The 20980-nt window shown below is 47.0% G+C and overlaps 1 long non-coding RNA gene across 2 annotated transcripts in view; it reads left to right on the top strand.

Moving 5' to 3' along the window:
• The window catches only part of LOC141058248 (uncharacterized), a 52360-nt gene that overhangs the window by 6489 nt on the left and 24891 nt on the right, over window positions 1-20980 (top strand). Inside the window, exon 2 of one of the 2 annotated variants that reach the window (XR_012222130.1) lies at window positions 4349-4514. This is a non-coding gene — a long non-coding RNA (uncharacterized lncRNA). Of the gene's footprint in view, window positions 1-4344; window positions 4515-20980 lie in introns of both variants that reach the window. The other variant, XR_012222129.1, reaches the window with a different exon arrangement.

Raw genomic sequence — 20980 nt, 5'->3', positions numbered from 1 at the left:
GATCCCGCCCCGCAGTCTCTTATGATTTATTCACACTGCAGGGCTGGGAATCTTGGGCATGAGAGCTGCAGATAGCTACTGCACATGCCTGAGATTCCCAGCCCCGCAGTGTCAATAAATCATAAGCGACTGCCGGACAGGATCTGTGGCCGTGCAATATGAAGGCCGGGATGTGATCTGAATGCACGGGCAGCGCTGACTGCGCATGCCCAAGAAGATATAGTACAGCGCAGGCATCGCATTTCAAAAGAAAATGGAGGAGGCGGCGCCAATTACGAAATGAGTGACGGATGTGAGGAAAGACCTGCCCCCCTGTCAAATTTCAGGTATTTTTGAACAATTTTATAAACGATTATTTCGGCGGTGGAAGGGAAGCTAAGTAACAGAGCCACCTTGACAGAATGCAGCATTAGTGCTGCACAAGGTGGCTCTTTACCTGAAAAACGCCTGGGGGGTGACAGGTTCCCTTTAAGAAAGGAAGAGAAGAGTCAAGTGCACGGTATCCGCAGCAACGTAGTGAAGAAGTTACAGAAGAAGTTTGGGAACAGAAGTTGTTCTGTCCTCACTAAATGAAGCAGAATTTATGTAGCTTATACAGGCAGCTAAACCGCTATACCAGGGACCCAATAAGGAGGCTGTAGATTGAATCTGTGCTTTATTGAACATGATGGTATATTGGCGCGGTGAAACTACAATACAAACATATAAATACACTCAGTCAATACAGAGTACGTTGGAATACATATATACATTATAAATCAACATCTGCACTTCTAGCTGAGCAGGTGAAAACTAACTAGGCAGGCTAATATGGGACAGAAATTAGATTCAGGAAGCATGATTACATACCAGCGATGCTGTCACAAGGGGAGAAGAGAAATGAGATGCTTCCAGGATGCAGGCTGAGGGAAAATGGAGAACTAGAGGGAAAATGGGGGCTGGACTAACCATAATCCTTTGCAAAACTTACAGGCCTCACTTACAAACATGCACAGAGCACCAATGAAATTGGGAAGGGTACACCCGTCTTCAGTGGCACAATGATGTGGGTGAAGAAAGCTGCACACATATGAGAAGTTTACCCACAGGGATGTGATAACATCCTGTGTGGGATGACTAGTCTGGGAAAACAAACACCCCATTGACTAGTCAAAAGGCTAATTTGAAAAACTGAGCTTTAAACATCTATTTACAGTATGTGTCAAACACAATAAAGGGCTGGTTAAGTAAGGTATTTAGCAAGAAATATACAACTGCTGGTGGGCAGGAGGGCATTGGGGACCTGTCAGGTTCTTTTTTCATAAAGTTGTGCCAAGTCTTATACACTACAGGTGTGCTAGTAATTTGTTTTCATGGGGTAAGTAGAAAGAGAGTCAATGCTTGGTCTGAACATTTTTCAAGCTACAATTTACATGGTGCGTATTGCGCTATGTTCACTTGTCTATTATGTAAGGGTGTGTGCTGTGTTGCCCTGTTCCTGTGCCTGAAGACAAAAATCGCATAATGTGAGAAATGTCATACGTTTCTACGCATCTAGTGTGTAATATGATCTATGCTATTCTGGAATTTTGTATCAAGTTTTAAAATCCAAAAAGCCTCCCGTATATTCAGCAATTTCTGCCTGTCGCCTCCCCGTTCAGGGTTATTAACCCTTTCTAAAGCATAAAATGCAAATGAGCTAATATCGCCCTGGTGCAGGGCCGGCCCGAGAGATTACGGCGCCCTAGGCGAAACTATTTTGTTGCGCCCCTACTATTCTTGGTTGTAGATGAAAACTTGGGATATAAATTTAGGAGCAAAATAAACCACAACAACAATGATTAATTAACTCTCTCCTAACTCTTTAATCTTCTGAGAAGTTGTATAGGACAAATATATACAAAGTAATCAATAACACAAAACAAAAACGACCATAGATAATTAAAATTTTTGTTTCCTTGCCTTTTTTTTGTAAAAGGATGACGCTATGTCACCGAGATTAATTTGTTTAGCAACTTCAGATTCTATCGAAATTGTTGCCAACCCAACCAACCTCTCTTGCATCATATTTGCCCTTAAATATGTACACTTTTCTTTCCATCCCTAAAACTTTTTGCCTTTTGAAAAGATTTTTTATAATTTTTTCTATTTTTTCTCTGGCGCCCCCTTTGGGTCGGCGCCCTAGGCGGCCGCCTAGTTCGCCTATATGTTCGGGCCGGCCCTGCCCTGGTGTGTTCTGACAAAATGTTTTACTGCTCCAGAATAAGCTGCGTTTTTTAATTCAATGTTCCTTAAATGTTCTGCTATCCTTTTTGTTATTTTTGCATTGTGCAACCAATATATTGAATTTTGCACTGTGTGCAACAACTACAATAAATGACATATTGAGTGTCGCAGTTCATGAAAGAAACAATATTTTGTGCAAAACCATTGTATGAAAAAATGGATTTTGTTTTGTCAATGGCATAAATGCAAACGTTACACCTGGAAGACGCACATTTAACAAAACCTGTAGTTCTCAACCATGAACTGCAAATCGAATTGGATTTTCATAGACTAGGAGAGAAATAATTGCCCAAGCTGGTGCCTCTGCGCGCAACATATCGGCCACCCGATTGTATAATTTGTCTCCGTTTAGCATCTTGGTTTATCACTGGCAAGTATTTCTTGACAATCTCCTTAATCTGGTTAAATTGAGGACTAAAAGGAGTCGAGAACGTGACTACTGAGTTGTCTGGAATGACATTATGGTTATTACTTAATTTGGAAAACCGGGATTTACTGGAAACTTTATGAAACGCGTTATTGACATTATAATGATTATAACCTCTTTCTTTTAAACGTTTGATAATAATTCTGCTTTTTTGGAAAAAAAGGTCATCATTGGAGCATAACAGTCTTGCCATGTTAAATTCCCCATAGGGAATAGCCCTGATTGTATGTTGGGGTGACAAGATGACGATCATAATAAAGAATTCCCTGAAGTTTCTTTTCTATAAATGGGGGTATGAACCTCGCCTGAACTCAGATCGCCCAATAAAATGATATCCAAAAAGGAAATTTGAGTGCCAGTGTCACTGATGGTGAAAAATAAATTCAAATTATTTGAATTAAGGTAGGACTGAAAAACTGGCAGTTCTGCTGGATCTCCCTGCCATACAAACATCAGATCATCCACATATCTGCCAAATCAGAAAATATCCTTCAAGAATGGATTTAAATCATGACAAAGATATTGTTCCTCCCACCAAGCCATGTATAGTATTGCAAGGGATGGTGAAAAATTTAACCCCATAGGGGCACCCAAAATCTGAAGAAAAAAAGATTTATTGAACAATGAAAAAAAAAAGCTTATTCTGGAGCGGTAAAGCATTTTGTCAGAACACACCAGGGCGATATTAGCTCATTTGCATTTTATGCTTTAGAAAGGGTTAATAACCCTGAACGGGGAGGTGACAGGCAAAAATTGCTGAATATACGGGGAAGCTTTTTGGATTTGAAAACTTGATACAAAATTCCCGAATGGCATGAATTGTCGTAATGATTTATTTTTATTGAATTATGGTATTTGTATGTGTTTTTGAATTTCTGGTGTGTATACTCTTTCAGGTAGCCACTTTTGTTTGTTGATTGTTTGCACATTCTGATTGGTCTATGACCCCTATATAACTCCTGTGGATTTGTTTCTAATATACCTATGACTAAGGGTGCTTTCAGCGCGCCAGAAACGCGTCAGTTGTTTCAATCTTTTAATATGGCTCAATAGCCGAATAAAGTTTTCTACATGTTATACATGGGATGGTGGGCCGTTTTCCTCCTCTTCACATGGTAAAACCAATGGTGTTGTTCAAAAGTAAAACTTGTCCAGCAAAAAACAAGCCCTCACATGGCCATATTGACAGAAAAATAAAAAAGTTATGGCCCTGAGAAGAAGGGGAGTAAAAAAGGAAAACGCAAAACCGAAAATACCCCTAGTCGTTAAGGGGTTAAAACGATGTGTACGTTTTTTTTTTTACAATGCTATTTTAGCATGAGATTTAACATAGTGTGAACAGCTGTATGTAAAAGCTCATGTTAAAATCGCATTATATAATGATGTCATACGGATGTTCCGTGGAAAAATTGCACGGAAATCGCCTAACACTCGCATGGCACTCGCATGACACTCGCAGAGCACTCGTCCTTTTTTTGGGTCCGGAAATCAGACCGTTATTTTTCTCGCAAATGGGTATGAGCCCTGATAGTGATATTTGGGAGATGTGACCTTTTGCATGCTGTTTAGTCCTATATGTTCAATTACCACATTAGACTTATCTCAATAGTGAATTTCTGTCTTTTCTTTGTCTCTTTTTTCCCATTTGTAAGCAAGTCCATCACACACGTGGTCTCGCAGCTTTCCTCCAGTTACGTCTTCTACTGGAACAAATTTTTTCCGGACCTGCTGATGCTCTATCCTCCACGATTCGATGGAAGAGTTGTGCTGTACCCCAGCCTGCAAAACCTGATGGATTACCTCAGCTGGAGACAAGCGGACTGTAAGTGTTACTAGCAAATTCCTGAGAAACATGTAACTCCCCAAAATCTGCTTTATTGCCACTACCTGGTCACATTACTAATGCCCTGCAATATGCAGCAGCCCCCCATGATAAAGGCGGGGGCAGCACAGGTGCCAAATATTGATGAACTGACACTGACTCCTACCCTTCACAGACATGGGGGTTGCATTATATTATAGCTGCACATGGATGAGGTGTGTATCGGGCACCAGTCACACATTCATGTAGGGCACAGGGTCTGGTTTAAGGCTCATTCAGACGTCCAGTCCAATCAGTCCAAGCTCATACTGGCCGCGGCTCTCCCGACCTGAGCGTGATTGCTTCATATATCTCTATGAAGCTGCCACACTCGGATTATGAGACCCTCGACCAGTCCATGCATGCAGTCAGATTTCGAACCGATTGATGCACACGTGTGAATGAGCCTTTACAGCTTATTGGTCACGTCCATACTATTAGATCAGGTGGGGTCCTGCATTTAACTCGTGACAACAAATTTTATAAGGAGGGGTTTTAGAAGTGGTGACCAAACCTCCCCTTTGCAGAGGATAGGAGAAGGCTTAAAGGGGTGGTCCGACATACAAATGAATTTTTATCCTAAATCCTTATCTATTTAGTGCCATAATAGAAACACTTTTTTAATCTTCATTTGACTCGCCCCCAGAGGTCGTGGGTACTCGGTGCCGGGCCCGTTGATTTCAATGGGAGATGTCACAGTGGCAGTGACCCAGTCCGTGGCCTCAGGCGGTCAATGTAAAAGGGGTAGAGTGATGGGGATAAGTGTTGTGAGCTCATTGTCTCGTTCACCTTTTGTGTCTGATGAACTTCCTCTGCTGGTGAAAGGAGGTGGTGAAAATGATTTGAATGAGAGAGACCTGACACCTGAACAGGTGGATTGCGATTGGACATCATGAATCTCTGAGTGGATATAAGGCAGCCGACGCCCTGTGGGGTTGCTGGTGATTTCTCCTGCTCTGAGGTCTGGCCTCCAGTTCAGTTCCTGTCTTCTAAAGCTAAGTTTTGCTCTTCTATTGTTCCATGAGATTTTGTCTGATTTACTTAGTTTTGTGTTCAGCCAGCCCCGGCTGGGGCCATGCTGAATTTCCATTTTGTCCCTGATCGGTTTAATCTCTTTTGCTCTATCCTCAGAATATATCGGAGTGCTGATATAGGGATTTAGAAGTCTAGTGACTTCAGGGCCATTTTCCTATCAGACGTGTTGGGACATTTTTGGTAGGGTTTTTGCGGATTGCAGCCAGCATCTTTTCTGTCCTGTCCTATCTAGTTAGTTGGGCCCCATCGTTTGCTCTGCCTGTCTTTCTATCTGTGTTTGTGTTTTCATCTTTTTTCACCGACAATACATGTTGGGGGCTGTCTATTGCTTTGCGGTCTGCTGTGGGGCAGTTTAGATTTCCCCTTTCTTTCTTTAGGCTTATTTAGCTCTCCGGCTGTGACAAGGTGTCTAGGACCACCGTAGGCATGCTCCACGGCTACTGTTAGTTGTTGTGAATAGGATCAGGGGTCTGCAATCCGCTAACTACCAACCTCTCCTGTTTTCTGGACTTAGCTTGCATTTTTGTTTTTTCCTCCTCCGGTGACTCATTCATAACAGAATCGCCAGCCATACCGCAGATTCTAGGGTACTCAATAGCAGGAAAGAATTGTAAAAAAAAAAAAAAAAAGTCAGAATTTTTTTTTTTGTATGTATATTTTTTCCTCTTTCTCTCTGGGGCCGTAGGAGGAATTTTTTCTTAATGGAGATTAAGCAATTGTCTGATCATGTGGAGCAGCTCACTGCTGAAGTGCGGGGAATTTCTGCCTATCTTGCTCATTCACATGCTGCTGAACCAAAGATCCCTACTCCTGATGTGTTTTTTGGGGATCGGTCTAAATTTTTGAATTTTAAGAATAATTGTAAATTATTTCTTGCCTTGAAGCCTAACTCATCGGGGAGCTCTACGCAGCAGGTTAAAATTATCATCTCTTTGCTGCGCGGCGATCCCCAGGATTGGGCGTTTTCTTTGACACCTGATGATCCTATTCTAACTAATGTGGATGCATTTTTTCAAACCTTGGGGTTGTTGTATGGTGAACCTAATGCTATTGATCAAGCTGAAAAAGCCCTGTTGGCATTGAGCCAGGGTTGGGATTCTGCAGAGTTGTACTGTCAAAAACTCCAAAAGTGGGCGGTCCTTACTACCTGGAATGATGGTGCCTTGGCAGCTCTCTTTCGGAAGGGTTTGTCAGAAACTGTAAAAGATACTATGGTGGGATTTCCTGTTCCCTCTGGTCTTGACGATTCTGTCATTAGCCATTCAGGTTGATCGGTGTTTACGTGAATGTAAAATTACACGAGAAATGTTGCCACCTGTTGAACAAATGTCAGAGGATTGTCACGTGCGACGTTCTGTTAGTACACCACCTGCATCACTAAAGATGCGTTCCGATAATACACTGGCAGCAGGGCAAGCCAGCACCTCCAAAGCATACTGGCTAAGCTCTCACCATGTATCCAGCTTAGAGACCCAAAACTTGAAGGGGGAAGAGCCCTCTAGGAGTACACTGACAGGGCAAGACATGTAGTTTGTCACCATCTGACAGAAACGTTGCCTCCTGCTGACTGGAGCCGTCTGTGATGGTGTAGCCATTTGTGGCGGGCACACAAAACTTTTCCACATTTGGGCCATACTGGCCTTGCCTTGTCCTGCGGCGTTGCCTCTGCTACCTCTTTGTGCAGAGCTTCCCTCACTGCCTCGATGCACATAGCTGCTTTGAAAAGCACTACCAGCAATGCTGTCGGGTGGAATGGAGAACATGATGGCCTGCACCAGCGTGTCTTGGTACTCCCTCATTTTACGCTACCGGTTCAACTGTGGTATGAGACTTTGTAAGTTGTCCTTGTAGCGAGGATCTAGGAGGGTGTACACCCAATAATCAGCCATGTGGAGAATGTGGTCGATGCGGCGGTCGGTTCTCAAGCACTGCAGCATGAAATCAACCATGTGCTGCAGACTGCCAAGTGGAGAAGAAACGCTGTCCCCTGCTTGAGGCGTCATCTCTGCCTGCTCTGCATCACCCCACCCTCGCTGTACATACTGACTACGAGAGCCTTGTGTACCTCCTTCCTCTGGAGAGATGTCTTAGAATCATAGAATCATAGAATCGTAGAGTTGAAAGGGACCTCCTGGGCCATCTGGTCCAACCCCCTGCTCAAAGCAGGATTCGCTAAATCATCCCAGTCAGATGTCTGTCCAGCCTCTGTTTGAAGACTTCCATTGAAGGAGAACTCACCACTTCTCGTGGCAGCCTGTTCCACTCATTGATCACTCTAACTGTCAAAAAGTTTTTTCTAATATCTAATCTGTGTCTCCTCCCATTCAGTTTCATCCCATTGCTTCTAGTCTTTCCTTGTGCAAATGAGAATAAAGTTGCTCCTTCTACAATGTGACAGCCCTTTAGATATTTGTAGACAGCTATTAAGTCTCCTCTCAGTCTTCTCTTTTGCAAACTAAACATTCCCAAATCCTGCAACCTTTCCTCATAAGACAGGGTTTGCAGACCGGTCACCATTCTGGTCGCTCTTTTCTGAACTTGCTCCAGTTTGTTGATGTCTTTTTTAAAATGTGGTGCCCAAAACTGGACACAATATTCCAGATGAAGTCTGACCAAAGAGGAGTAGAGGGAAATAATGACTTCACCTGATCTAGACTGTATGCTTCTGTTAATACATCCTAGAATTGCATTTGCCTTTTTTGCTGCTGCATCACACTGTTGACTCATATTCAGTCTGTGATCTATTAGTATACCCAAGTCTTTTTCACATGTGCTGTCACTTAGCCCTATTCCTCCCATTCTGTATATGCTTTTTTCGTTTTTATTGCCCAGATGTAGTACTTTGCATTTCTCCCTGTTAAAAACCATTCTTCCTCCTCCATTGACTCCTCCTCCTCCTCCTCCTCCTCCTCAAAAAGTGTCCCCTGCCAAGGCCTTTGTGAGGAACCACGTTGCGCAAACTGTCCAGAAGCAGATGGCATTTGTGACTCCTCATCCTCCACCTCTTCCAAAACCTCATCACTTAGTGCTTGCAATATTTTTTGAAGCAGGCAGATAAGGGGGACAGTCATGCTGACTAGTGCATCATCTGCACTGGCCATCCACGTGGAATCATCGAAGGCCCACAAAACTTGGCAGATGTCCTTCATAGTGGCCCACTCTGAGGTGCTGAAGTGTGACCGGCGCACAGTGCGACTTGTTTGCGCCTGATGCAGCTGGTACTCCATTACTGCTGCCTGCTGCTCACACAACTGCTCCAACATATGTAACGTTGAATTCCACCTGGTGGGGAGGTCACATATGATGCGATGTTCTGGAAGGCGGAATTGGCGTTGCAGAGCTGCAATGCGCGATCTTGCCATGCTGGAACGCCGCAAGTGAGTGCACTCTATGCGGACCCTGTGCAGCAGTGCATCAAGATCCGGAAAGTCCCTCAGAAAGCTCTGCATGACCAAATTGAGCACATGTGCCAGACATGGTATGTGAGTGAGGTTGCCTAGGCCCAGAGCTGCCACCAGATTTCGGCCATTGTCACACACTACCAAGCCTGGCTGGAGATTCGCTGGCCCAAACCACACGTCGCTCTCCTGCTTGATGGCATTCCAGAGCTCCTGCACTGTGTGGCTTTGATTCCCCAAAGAAATTAATTTAAGGACGGCCTGTTGACGTTTGGCCACGGCTGTGCTCATATCGGTCGTAACAGGCTCCTGCTGCGCTGATTCTGAGGAACTAGAGAAGGAGGAGGACTCTGTATGTACAGACTGGATTCCTGCAATCCTTGGAATTGGCAGAACACGTACAGCGCCATTCTCCAGATCTTTATCCGGCTCCACAACATGGATCCAATGGGCAATGAGGGAAAGTTATCGTCCCTGTCCATGGTTACTGGTCCACGCATCGGTGGTCAGGTGGACCTTGCTACTGACAGCATTTAGTAGCGCATGTTTAATTTTTCCCTCCACATGCTTTTGCAGGGCAGGGACGGCTTGCCTGCTGAAATAAAAGCGGCTGGGCACGGTGTATTGTGGGACTGTCAATGACATGAAGTTCCGGAAGGTGTCAGTCTCCACCAGCCTGAATGACAGCATTTCAAGGGCCAGTAGTTTGGCAATGCCGGCATTCAGAGCCTGTGCTCGGGGATGGTTTGCCGAGTATGGCTGCCTTTTCTCCCATTACTGTGCTACCGATGGCTGTTGAGTGGCCTGGGAGTGTGAGGATGACTGGGAACGTGGTGCAGTGGGTGGAATTTCACTGGGTCTCTGGACAACAGTGCCAGAGGTTCTTCCATGGCGATCCTGTGAGGAAGCCGAACCAGCTGTGTGTGAGCTGGAGGAAGAGGCCCCAACACAAGCTGAAGAGGTGGTAGGTGGTGCTGTAGGTTGGCCTACGTCTTCAGTGTGTCTGTGTAACTCCACCTCGTGATTGGCACGCACATGTTTCCACGTATTTGTGGTATTGAGGTTGCTCACACTTTTCCCTCTTTTGACTTTCTGATGACACAGCTTGCATTTGGCAAAGCAAATGTCATCTGCAACTGTGTCAAAAAAGGCCCACGCACTGCAAGTCCTGGGAGTGCCCGTTTTGTGTTTGGGAAGAGGATTGCTCCTCACGGGTGCCAAAGTGGAGGCTACAGGCAACCATGTCTGCCCCCGCCCTCTCCCTCCTCTTTTGGCCATTCGGGGAATCTCTTCCTCAGAGCTACTCCCACCACCTTCCTGTTCCTCACGCCATGATGGGTCAAGGACCTCATCATCGCCACTCCCCTCTTCAAACACCTGCTTCTCCTGGGTAGTCTCGCCAGCACTGTACGCACCAGAAAGTGGCACCTGAGTCTCATCATCATCAGATGCATACTGAGGTGTGCTGACGATAGGCACTGGCCCACCCACCTCTTCAGATTCAGAGGGACAAAGCAGTTGCGCATCACTGCATACTCCCACTTCTTCACATTCTAGAATGCTGCTTGACTGGCCACCTCTTTCCAAGCCAACAGATTCAGAGAACAGAAGTAGAGATTGAGATGGCTCCTGCCCAGGCCTCTCTGACTGCCTGGGCAATTTGGCAGGTGGTGAAGAGACAGATGGCTGCTCTTCAGTGCTCTGTCCCTGAGAGGATGTGGAAGTCATTGAAGTCGATGAGTTAGCTGCCATCCATCCGACAACGGCTTCAATTTGTTCGTCCCACAGCAGTGGGGTACGGCGAGGTCCTACAAAGCTGCGCATAAAGGACTGTTGCCTGGTAAAAGTGGGGGATGCTGGGTCACTGGTGGCCGCAGCAGGCACAGAATCCCCACGTCCTCTCCCTGCTGAAACTCCACGCCCACGACTACGTGCCTCACTCCCTACCTTCTTCATCTTGGTAGACTGATAAAGATAGGCAGAAAAGTAACAAAGGGGGGCTTAGTGTGCTTATTCCTGAACAGCTGGTAACAGGTATAAGAAACACTAATTGTATGAAGTGTTTGGACTACACTTTAATATAAGCTACTGTGGCCTACACAACTGTAAAGTGGAGTGTTTGGTGAACTTTTTTTCCTTTTTTTTTCAAAAAAACAAAAAAGGATGTGACAGATGTGAAAGGGATAGTATCACAAACTTTTTGGAGCTATTACAATGCAGGAAGCAAATCTACAATGCAATAGATGAGGCTCCAAAAAATAGGGTAATGCTAATCTGGCTGGGCCTGCAGGGCACAAGCCAGCAAAAAGGCTCCTCTATCTACTCCTATATAGTGTTTGCAACCAACCAATGTAGATGGATACGGATGGAAGCACACTAATATAGGAGTAAAAATCAGGAAAAATTAGCTGCTAAAAATCAAAAACAGGACTACGTATGAGGCAGTGACGCACGCTGAGCGGATTACAACCAGACGTGGCTGCATAACACACTACAGCGTGAGCTGCACTCACACACAGAGACCTCACTGACAGCCAAGAACAGTGCAGATAACTGGGCACTAGCACTGAAAGGCTGCAGATAGGCTCCGCTGTCTTCTACTAGTGTTTGCAACCAACATATATGGATACGGATGGCAGCACACTAGATAGAATTTATGAAAAATAAGCAGCAATAAAAGAAAAATATGTATGAGGCAGCAGTGACACACGCTGGGCGGCCTACAACCAGACGTGGCTGAAGGACCCACTACACAGCGTGAGCTGCACTCACACAGCCCTTGCAGACAGCTGTGAACACTGCTGCTAGGCAAAAGAAAGCTACAGTGGTGGATTATGTAGCCTGGGTAAAGCACAATATTTTTTTGATAATCGCTATTTCTAACTGTCCCTCACAGTCTTCAACAGCAGCCTGTCCCTAACTGAATTCACAGCAGAGTGAACAGAAATGGCGGCTGCGGAGGCTTTTATAGTGCATCATTACATCATTTCAGCAGCCAATCACAGCCATGCCAATAGTTAACATGCCTACATGCCTAACAGGATGTGCCCACACTTCTGAGGATTCCCATTGGCTGAATCAAATCGAGTGGGATCATAGCATTATGGGAACTTCCGATTCCGGTATTCGATATGAAAAAAGTATCGGAACTAAGTATCGGAATTCCGATACAGCGAATATCGGCCGATACCCGATACTTGCGGTATCGGAATGCTCAACACTAATTACGATATCTACTGACTTTATGCCTAAGACACATCTTATCACATAATTAATGCTACCCACTTAACCAATTTTTCCTTCCAACTTTTACTTCCGACACCACTTGCAAGACCCAAGTTCAGTGCCTGCAAGCCCAATATCCATGTCTTTTAATTTTACAGAACAAAAAGCTACATGTGTCATGCATTAGCCCATCACCAGGAGACTGGAGTCCTAAGAGGCCCTATCCCTCGCCTCCAACACATACACCCTGTCCCTCATCAACTAACGCTGTCCCTACTTCTGTCCCTAAAGAAAACTGTCCCTATCTATCCCTATCTATCCCTGCTCTACCTAACTTAACTTGACTAACTGTCTATCTGTCCCTCAAATCTGTACCTCCCTGTCCCTATCTGCCCCTACTTCTCTCCCTCAACACGCACACCACCATATGCTGTCCCTACCCTCATTCACACAGACTCCAGCTCTCCCTTGAGTGTGTTTTTAAAAGGAGTGACCCCTCCAAAGCCGAGAGGCCTTCCTCGCACCCAGCCTCTCGAACTCCAAAGAACGCAACTTCCCCAGGTCACCCAAGATGTTGCTAACCTCCTCGTCCCGGGAGAGGGACTTCCTTTGCACCAAAACTAATCACCGAGCATTCAACGTGTAAAACCTGACCACTATGCTAACTAGGAATAAAGTGCCCCGATCTCGGCCACCCAGGGATCTGAACACCCCATAGACCCACTCGGCGTAAGAAAGGGATGCCAGCCGCGGCCAACGTATGGAAGCACCCATCCTGTTGTAAACCTCTGTATTAAAGGGACACCAAAGGAGGAAGTGCTCCATGCTTTCCAGCGTGTCGCCGCACTCCTCACGGGGACAATTCCGATCATCGGCGTTCCTGTACTTCACATTGTCCCTTACATACAGCTTCCCGTAAAAGCAGCGCCAGGCCAAGTCCCAAAACTTTGTGGGGATCCGCTTTGAATTTAAAAGCCTGAGCCCCACCTCCAGATCCCGGCCTGGGCAATCCTTGAGGGCCAGGGGCTTCCGGAAATGGGTCAACAGAACCCCTCTGTCAAGGCATTGCCTTGACATGGTCCTGATTTCCCACACTCCCAGACCCCACTGGCGGATCACCTTCAGAACCGGGGTAGCGAAAGCCGGGAGATGTCCAAGAGGTGTACGGAGGTCCTTCACCCGCCCTCCTGTCTTCCATTCCTGGAAGAAGGGCCGAAACCAGCCCCTGCAGGAGAATACCCACGGAGGAGCCCTCTCTAGCCAGACGTTGGAAATGTTGGCCTTAAGAAAGGTGTTCACTAAGAACACTACTGGGTTGACCATACCCAACCCACCTAGTCTCCTCTTGCGGTACGTGACCTCTCTCTTGATTAGGTTGAGCCTATTCCCCCACAACAGCTGGAAGAACAGGCTGTAGACCCGTGTCCAGAGTGGTTCCGGCAAGATGCACACGCTAGCCAGGTAAATTAACAAAGGAAGCAGAAAACCTTTAGCCAAGCTAACCCTTTCCCTTAGGGTTAAAGACCAACCCTTCCACTGGTCCACCTTTTGGGCGGCGATCTTGAGTCTGCCCTCCCAATTTTGCTGGGGGTAGTCCCCGGGGCCAAATTAGATGCCAAGAATTTTAGCAGAGGCCTGGGGCCCTGGAAGGGTGTCTGGGAGATCAAAACTAGGATCTCCCCCTCCCAGCCAGAGACTCTCACACTTTTCCCGGTTGATCATGGACCCGGATGCCTCCGAGTAGCGCGCGACCTCCGACATGACCCAATCTGCCTCCCCTCTCGAGGATATGAAGAGGGAAACATCGTCAGCGTATGCCACCACCCTCAGAGAGGACCCAGAGCCTGTCTGGTCCATCCCGACTCCCACCAATGGTCCACGATCTACCCTCCTCAGGAAGGGATCGATCATGAACACGTATAAAAGTGGGCTCAGAGGACAGCCCTGACGGACCCCAGAACCCACCTCAAAAGGGCGACCCGACCAACCGTTCATGAGCGGGAATGTCTCAGCCCCTTGGTATAAGGTCTCTAACCACTTTACAAACCTCCCAGGCAGACCGTACCTCAAAAGGACAGACCAAAGGTAATCATGGTTAACCCAGTCAAAGGCTTTTGCTTGATCTAACGAAAGCAGGTACCCCTTCCAGCGACCTGCCCTACCCTGCTCCACTGCCTCTCGGACACCAAGCACAGCACTAAAAGTACTGCGGCCTGGAACAGAGCAGTGCCGGGCCCCCGAAAGGAGCTGGGGTGCAAACTTGACCAGCCGATTAAACAGCACCTTTGCCAGGACCTTCCTGTCCATATTGAGAAGCGCTATGGGACGCCAATTCTCAGTACGGGATGAATCCTTACCCTTTGACAGAATAATCAGGGCTGACCTCCTCATTGAACCGGGAATAGTGCCAGAGGAAAGACACTCATTAAACACCCCGGTCAAGAGGGGGACCAAGGAGTCCCTAAAGGTCTTGTAGAATTTGGATGTTAAGCCATCCGGACCTGGCGATTTCTTGGGCCGGAGCCCATCAATGGCCAGTCTCACTTCCTCTTCCCTGATTGCTTCTGCCAAAATACCAAGAGAGGGATCACCCCCCTGGCTCAGGGATGGTTTCAGCCAGAAAAGCCGACATCCTGTCCCAATCCAGATCCCTCTTTCCCAAGAGGTGTGAGTAGAAAGAACTGAACACTTCCAGGATCCCTGATTTGGATCTGTTCAGGGACCCCGTACTGTTGATCAGTCCTGTCACCATCTTACAATTCACTGACATCTTACAGTTTCTGTAGGGGTCGGGCGAGCGGTACCTCCCGAAATCCCTCTCAAAAACTAAAGATGTGTGCCTATCATACTGACACCTCTTGAGCAAAGACTTCACTCTGGAGATTTCCTCTCGGTCACCTCCAGTCGCGACGAGCTGCTCGAGTTTCCTCCTCGGGCTTGGTACAAGCGGTGCCTGTTCAGACTTCTGAGGCTCAAGAACTGACGGAAGAACAGCGCCACCCGCTTTTTGAAGATCTCCCACCACTCTGACTTACTGCTACAGAGATCCAAAAGCGGTACCTGGCTCTGAAGAAAATCCTCGAAGGATTGTCTCACCTCCGCTTCTTCCAGCAGGGACGAATTTAGCTTCCACAGCCCTCTTCCCATCAGGGGAGTCTCTGCAACATTAAGAGAAAAGAAAATTAAACTGTGATCCGAGAACTCCACCTCAACGGCGGACACAGTGGAAAAGATGGCGTCCTCCTTTAAAAAAAAAACTATAAAAAAAAAATATCTATTCTAGACCTACAACTATTTCCCCTATGATAGGTGAAACCCCCGTGGCCTGGGGTGTGCCGGATGTGGACATCCACCAGGCGAGCTTCACTAGCTATACTATTTAGGGCGACGCTGTCATAAGCCAGGCGGTCTTCGGGACCCCCCCGGTCACAGGACCTCGTAATGGTGTTGAAGTCCCCACTGAAGACCACCTGCCGGCTCGTAAAAAGAAAGGGCTTGATCTTCAGGAAGGGACATTTCCGGTCCCACTTTGATTGTGGGCCGTAGATATTTATGAGCCGAAGCTCTTGTCCCCTCATGAACATGTCTAAGACCAGGCACCTCCCCATTTCCAACTCGATCACTCGTCTGCATTCCACATCTGTGGTTTTAAAAAGGACCGTCACCCCGCAATACGGCTCGGCCACAAGAGACCAGTATGAGGGCTCGCACCTCCACGCTTTCTGTGCTTTGTGCATGACCCCCATGTCCGTTAGTCTGGTCTCCTGTAAAAATAAAATTTCAGCCTCATTTCAGGTGAAAAAAATCAAAGGCCGCAAATCTAGCCGCATCTGACTTAATGCTGGCGACATTAATGGACGCCAGCATCAACAGGGCGAGTTCAGCCATCATGAGTGATCAAGTTCGATGGCCATTTTCTTGCCCACCCTGCTCCCGTCACCACCCGGAGGGGAATCCTCAGAAACCTTTCTCTTCAAAGATACCGAGGTATCCTTCCCCTCCTCCCCCGGTGTCCTCGCCTCCAGGCTCCGGGTCTGTCCCCCCCTCGGGAGAAACAGTGTCCCCTGAAGGACGGACACCGCCATTCCCTGAAGGACCCTCCGATGCCGTCCCCGGTCCCTCACCCTCGTCTTGCGACTCCTCAGCAGGGTCTCCGAGGACACTGTACCGGTTGGAGAGTGTGATCAGAGGGGGGTCGGTGGGCCCTTCCGTAGGTACATTCACGGTCGGGGGTGGAGGGGATTTGGAAGACTTGCCAGCCTTCTTCCTCCCACTCCTGTTGTTGCGCTTCCTACCACCCTTTGATTCTGTAGGCTGCTCTGTGACTTCCTCATCAACACTTTCATACTGAGAGGAGTTGTCTGAGTCAGCCGTTTTATCCTCCCTCTCCATCCTCCTGATCTCCTCGCTCACCACTTCCTCACTCAGGGCCTCAGAGGCTTTAGCCACTGGCCTAGAGGGAGGGGCGGGCACCACCCCGATTGCCGAGGCTCCACCCGCCCCTTACCCCCATGGCGATCCTCCTGCCTCCGCTGGTATGAGAGGCCCCTCTTAGTGACATTGCCTTTCCTCACTGGCCCCTTAGCCCCTCCCCACCACCACTACCTGCCGCAGCAGAGGAAGCGCCGCCAGAGGTTACCCCACCACGGTCTCCCCTCACCGGGCCTGCAGCGGCATTGGAGAAGGATCGAGGGCAGCGGGTGACCGAGATCACCACACAGGTGGCACCGAATGTCCTTGCACGTGGCAGCAAGATGACCCACCCCTCCACACAAGGCATATTTCTGTACCTTGCAGCCTGCGCTGAAATGTGTGGTCCGTCTGGAGATCTGCGGGTCATTTGCCGAACTTGTGCCAGACCTTCGGTTGCCACCGGTATAAGACCAGGATCCTGTCCCTTCCAAGGAACGCCGAGGAAGGGATGTGGGTGACAGTACCGCCTGAGACCTTCAATTTGACCATGAAGGTCCAGCCCCCCGACCAAATACTGAATTCATCCAAGTTCTTTTTTGGGACATCAGTGACCTCTCCATAACAGGAAAGCCACGTCATAATGTCAATGCCAGCGAGTGACTCGTTACACGTCACCACGGTCACTTGCTTGACGTTGTTCTGGCGAGACACCGCCTGCACGACGAAGCCTCGCCAACCGGGCTCTTCATTCACCAGCTCGTAATTTGACCAGAAGAGCTCAAGCCCCTTTGGCCGCACGAAACTGATGTCAAAGAAGCGGGTCGCCGAGGGATGGATCAGGGCAAAGATGTCAGCTGTCCTGAAGCCCATCTTCAGGAGGAGCTCCACCACCTTGCTCCTGGTTGGGTAGTCTTCATTGCTCCCCCACCGAAGATGGACCACATTCCTTCTCGGCGGACCCTGCCCGGCTGTCGGGAGTGACCAAACAGTCTCTCCCTGCCTTTGCTCTTGGAAGGCGGCTAAGCCATGTCTTTCCACCCAGAAAGACAGGTCCACCTTCCTCCCCTCTACTATGATTGATCTTTCTCCCCTTTTGAGGGCCTCCAGGAAAAGGCGGTGCAAAGCACCGTCCCTGGAGCCCGGAGGCGAGGAGACCCCCTGAGACCCCCCTGGAGCCCCAGCCGCGACCCCCGCAAACGTGCGCCTGGGTCTCACAACCGGGGGGGCAGATGGGCCAGCCCCCCCACCACTCGTGCTTGCTCCCACATTCACACCCTCATTCACTCCCACGTTTCCTCTTTTATTATTTCCATTCATTCCCACATTCACACCTGCACTCACTCCCTCATCCATATCACTCACATCCCCATTAACGTCAGCAAACAATTCCTCAAATATGTCCACAACCTCTCCCTCACTTTCACTTTCACTATCCCTAACCGTAACTACATTGTGGCTTTTGTTGTTTTTATTATTATTTTTACCACCTGCTGGGGGCCCCAGCTCCTGGACTGTGGAGCCAGCATTGATAGGGTTACTTCTACCCAGGAGTGCTACTGCCCCTTTAAATACACCAGAGCAGAGTGCACTCAGTAAGGCTGAGTGCAGACAGAGTTTTGAGCCCTGTGGATTTTTCCGTGCAGAATGGAAGAAAACCGCAGGTCAAATGACCTGCATTTTTCCTGCGGATTTCTTCCATTTTTCACGCGGTTTTCATGCGGTTTTTGTGCGGATTTCCATTGCGGTCTTCCCCCTGCGGATTTGGTAACAGGGGAGATAGAAAACCGCACAAAAGAAGTAACATGCTGCGGATTTTGTACCACGGAAAAATCCGCAGCGTCTGCACAGCGTTTTTTTTTTTTTCATTCATTTTAAAGGTACTGTACATCACAATGCGGATATGCAACGTTTCTGCGCGGTGAGGCTGGTTTCACATTTGCGTTAAAACAACGCTGCGCCCTGCGTCATTAAGCCCCGCCCCGAGCCGGCTCCCTGCCCGCCCCATCCGGGATCACCGCCTACTTTCGCATTTGTACGCATGCGATCGGCGCACCCTATCTTTAGCATAGGGTGCGCAGATCATGCGCTGCCAGTGTGAAAGTAGCGTGCTGCGCACTTTTGACGGTGCGCCGTGCGCGCCGAAATGCAACATGCATAAAAAAAACATAAATGAGGTATCGCTGTAACCGTACTGACCCAAAGAAGAAAACCGCTTTATCAATTTTATCGCACGCGGAACGGCGTAAACGCACCCCCCCAAAAGAAATTCATGAAGCGCTAGTTTTTGTAAATTCTGCATCCCAAAAAAGAAATAAAAAGCCATCAAAAAATGTCACATGCCCGAACATGGTACAAGTAAAAACGTCAACTCGTCCCGCAAAAAATAAGACCTCACATGACTCGGTGGGTCAAAATACAGAAAAATTATAGCTCTCAATATGTGGTGATGCAAAAACTAATTTTACAATAAAAAGCGTCTTTTAGCGTGTGACAGCTGCCAAATATAAAAACCGCCATAAATAGTAAATCAAACCCCCCCGTTATCACCCCCTTAGTTAGGGAAAAATAATAAAATTAAAAAAATGTATTTATTTCCATTTTCCCGTTAGGGCTAGGGGTGTGTTGGGGTTCGGGTTGGAGTTAGAATTGGGGGTTTCCACTGTTTGGAGAGCACCTGATGTGCCCAAACACAACATGGCATCTGATCTCAATTCCAGCCAATTCTGCGTTGAAAAAGTCAAATGGTGCTCTTTCCCTTCCAAGCTCTGCCTTGCACCCAAACAGTGTTTTACCCCCTCATATGGCTACTCAGGACAATTTTAAAAACAACTTTTGGGGTCCTATTTCTCCTGTTGCCCTTAGGAAAATAAAAAATTGGGGGCAAAAATATCATTTTTGTGGAAAAAAAATATGATTTTTTTTATTTTCACGCCTGGGCGTTATAAACTTCTGTGAAGCACTTGGGGGTTCAAAGTTCTCACCACACATCTAGATAAGTTCCTTGGGGGGGTCTATTTTCCAAAATGGTGTCATTTGTGGGGGGTTTCCACTGTTTTGGTACATCAGGGGCTTTCCAAACGCGACATGGTGTCCGATCTCAATTCCAGCCAAAAAAGTAAAATGGCGCTGCTTCCCTTCCGAGCTCTGCCATGCGCCCAAATAGTCATTTACACCCACACATGGGGTATCAGCGTACTCAGGACAAATTGCACAATAACTTTTAGGGTCCTGTTACCCTTGGGAAAATAAAAATTGGGGGTGAAAAGATCATTTTGTGGAAAAAATGATTTGTAATTGTACCGCTGTACGTTAATTAACTTCTGTGAAGCTCTTGTGGGTTCAAAGTTCTCACCATATATCTAGATAAGTTCCTTGGGGGGTCTAATTTCCAAAATGGGGTCACTTATGGGGGGTTTCCACTGTTTAGGTTCATCAGGGGCTCTCCAAACGTGACATTGCGTCCGATCTGAATTCCAGCCAATTTTGCATTGTAAAAGTCAAACGGCGCTCCTTCCCTTCTGAGCTCTGCCATGCACCGAAACAGTGGTTCCTCCCCACATATCAGGTATCAGCGTACTCAGGACAAATTGCACAATAATTTTGAATTGAACCTGAAGTATTTTTTTGTGAAAAAAAGTTAAATGTTCATTTTTTTTAAATATTCAATAAGTTCCTGTGAAGCATCTGAAGGGTTAATAAACTCCTTGAATGTGGTTTTGAGCACCTTAAGGGGTGCAGTTTTTAGAATGGTGTCACTTTTGGGTATTTTCTATCATATAGACCCTTTAATGTGACTTCAAATGTGATGTTGTCCGTAAAAATAAAATGGTGTTGCAAAAATGAGAAATCGCTGGTCAACTTTTAACCCTTATAACTTCCTAACAAAAAAAAAAAATTTGGTTCCAAAATTGCGCTGATGTAAAGTAAACATGTGGGAAATGTTACTTAAGTTTTTTGAGTGTCGTATCTCTGGAATTTAAGGGCATAAAAATTCAAAGTTGGAAAATTGCGAAATTTTCAAAATTTTCGCCAAATTTCCGTTTTTTTTTTTTTCACAAATAAACGCAAGTTATATGAATGAAATTTTACCACTAGCATAAAGTACAATATGTCACGAGAAAACAATGTCAGAATCAGCGGGATCCATGGAAGCGTTTCAGAGTTATTACCTTATAAAAGGGACAGTGGTCAGAATTGTAAAAATTGGCCCGGAAGTTAACGTGCAAACCACCCTTGGTAGTGAAGGGGTTAAAACATCTTGAGGCAAAAAGTTTCATAATCTCAGTTAGCTTACAGTAAAGAATTGCCATCTGTGATGATTTAACCTACTTTCCTCTAGACATAGAGGATGCCTCT

The sequence above is a fragment of the Dendrobates tinctorius genome, unplaced genomic scaffold, assembly GCF_039654945.1.
Source record: "Dendrobates tinctorius isolate UK_male_01 unplaced genomic scaffold, ASM3965494v1 ptg000211l, whole genome shotgun sequence".
In the NCBI taxonomy this organism is placed as follows: Eukaryota; Metazoa; Chordata; class Amphibia; order Anura; family Dendrobatidae; genus Dendrobates; species Dendrobates tinctorius.
The sequence above is the reverse complement of the archived record's forward strand: the minus strand, read 5'-3'. Positions and strand labels throughout refer to the sequence as shown.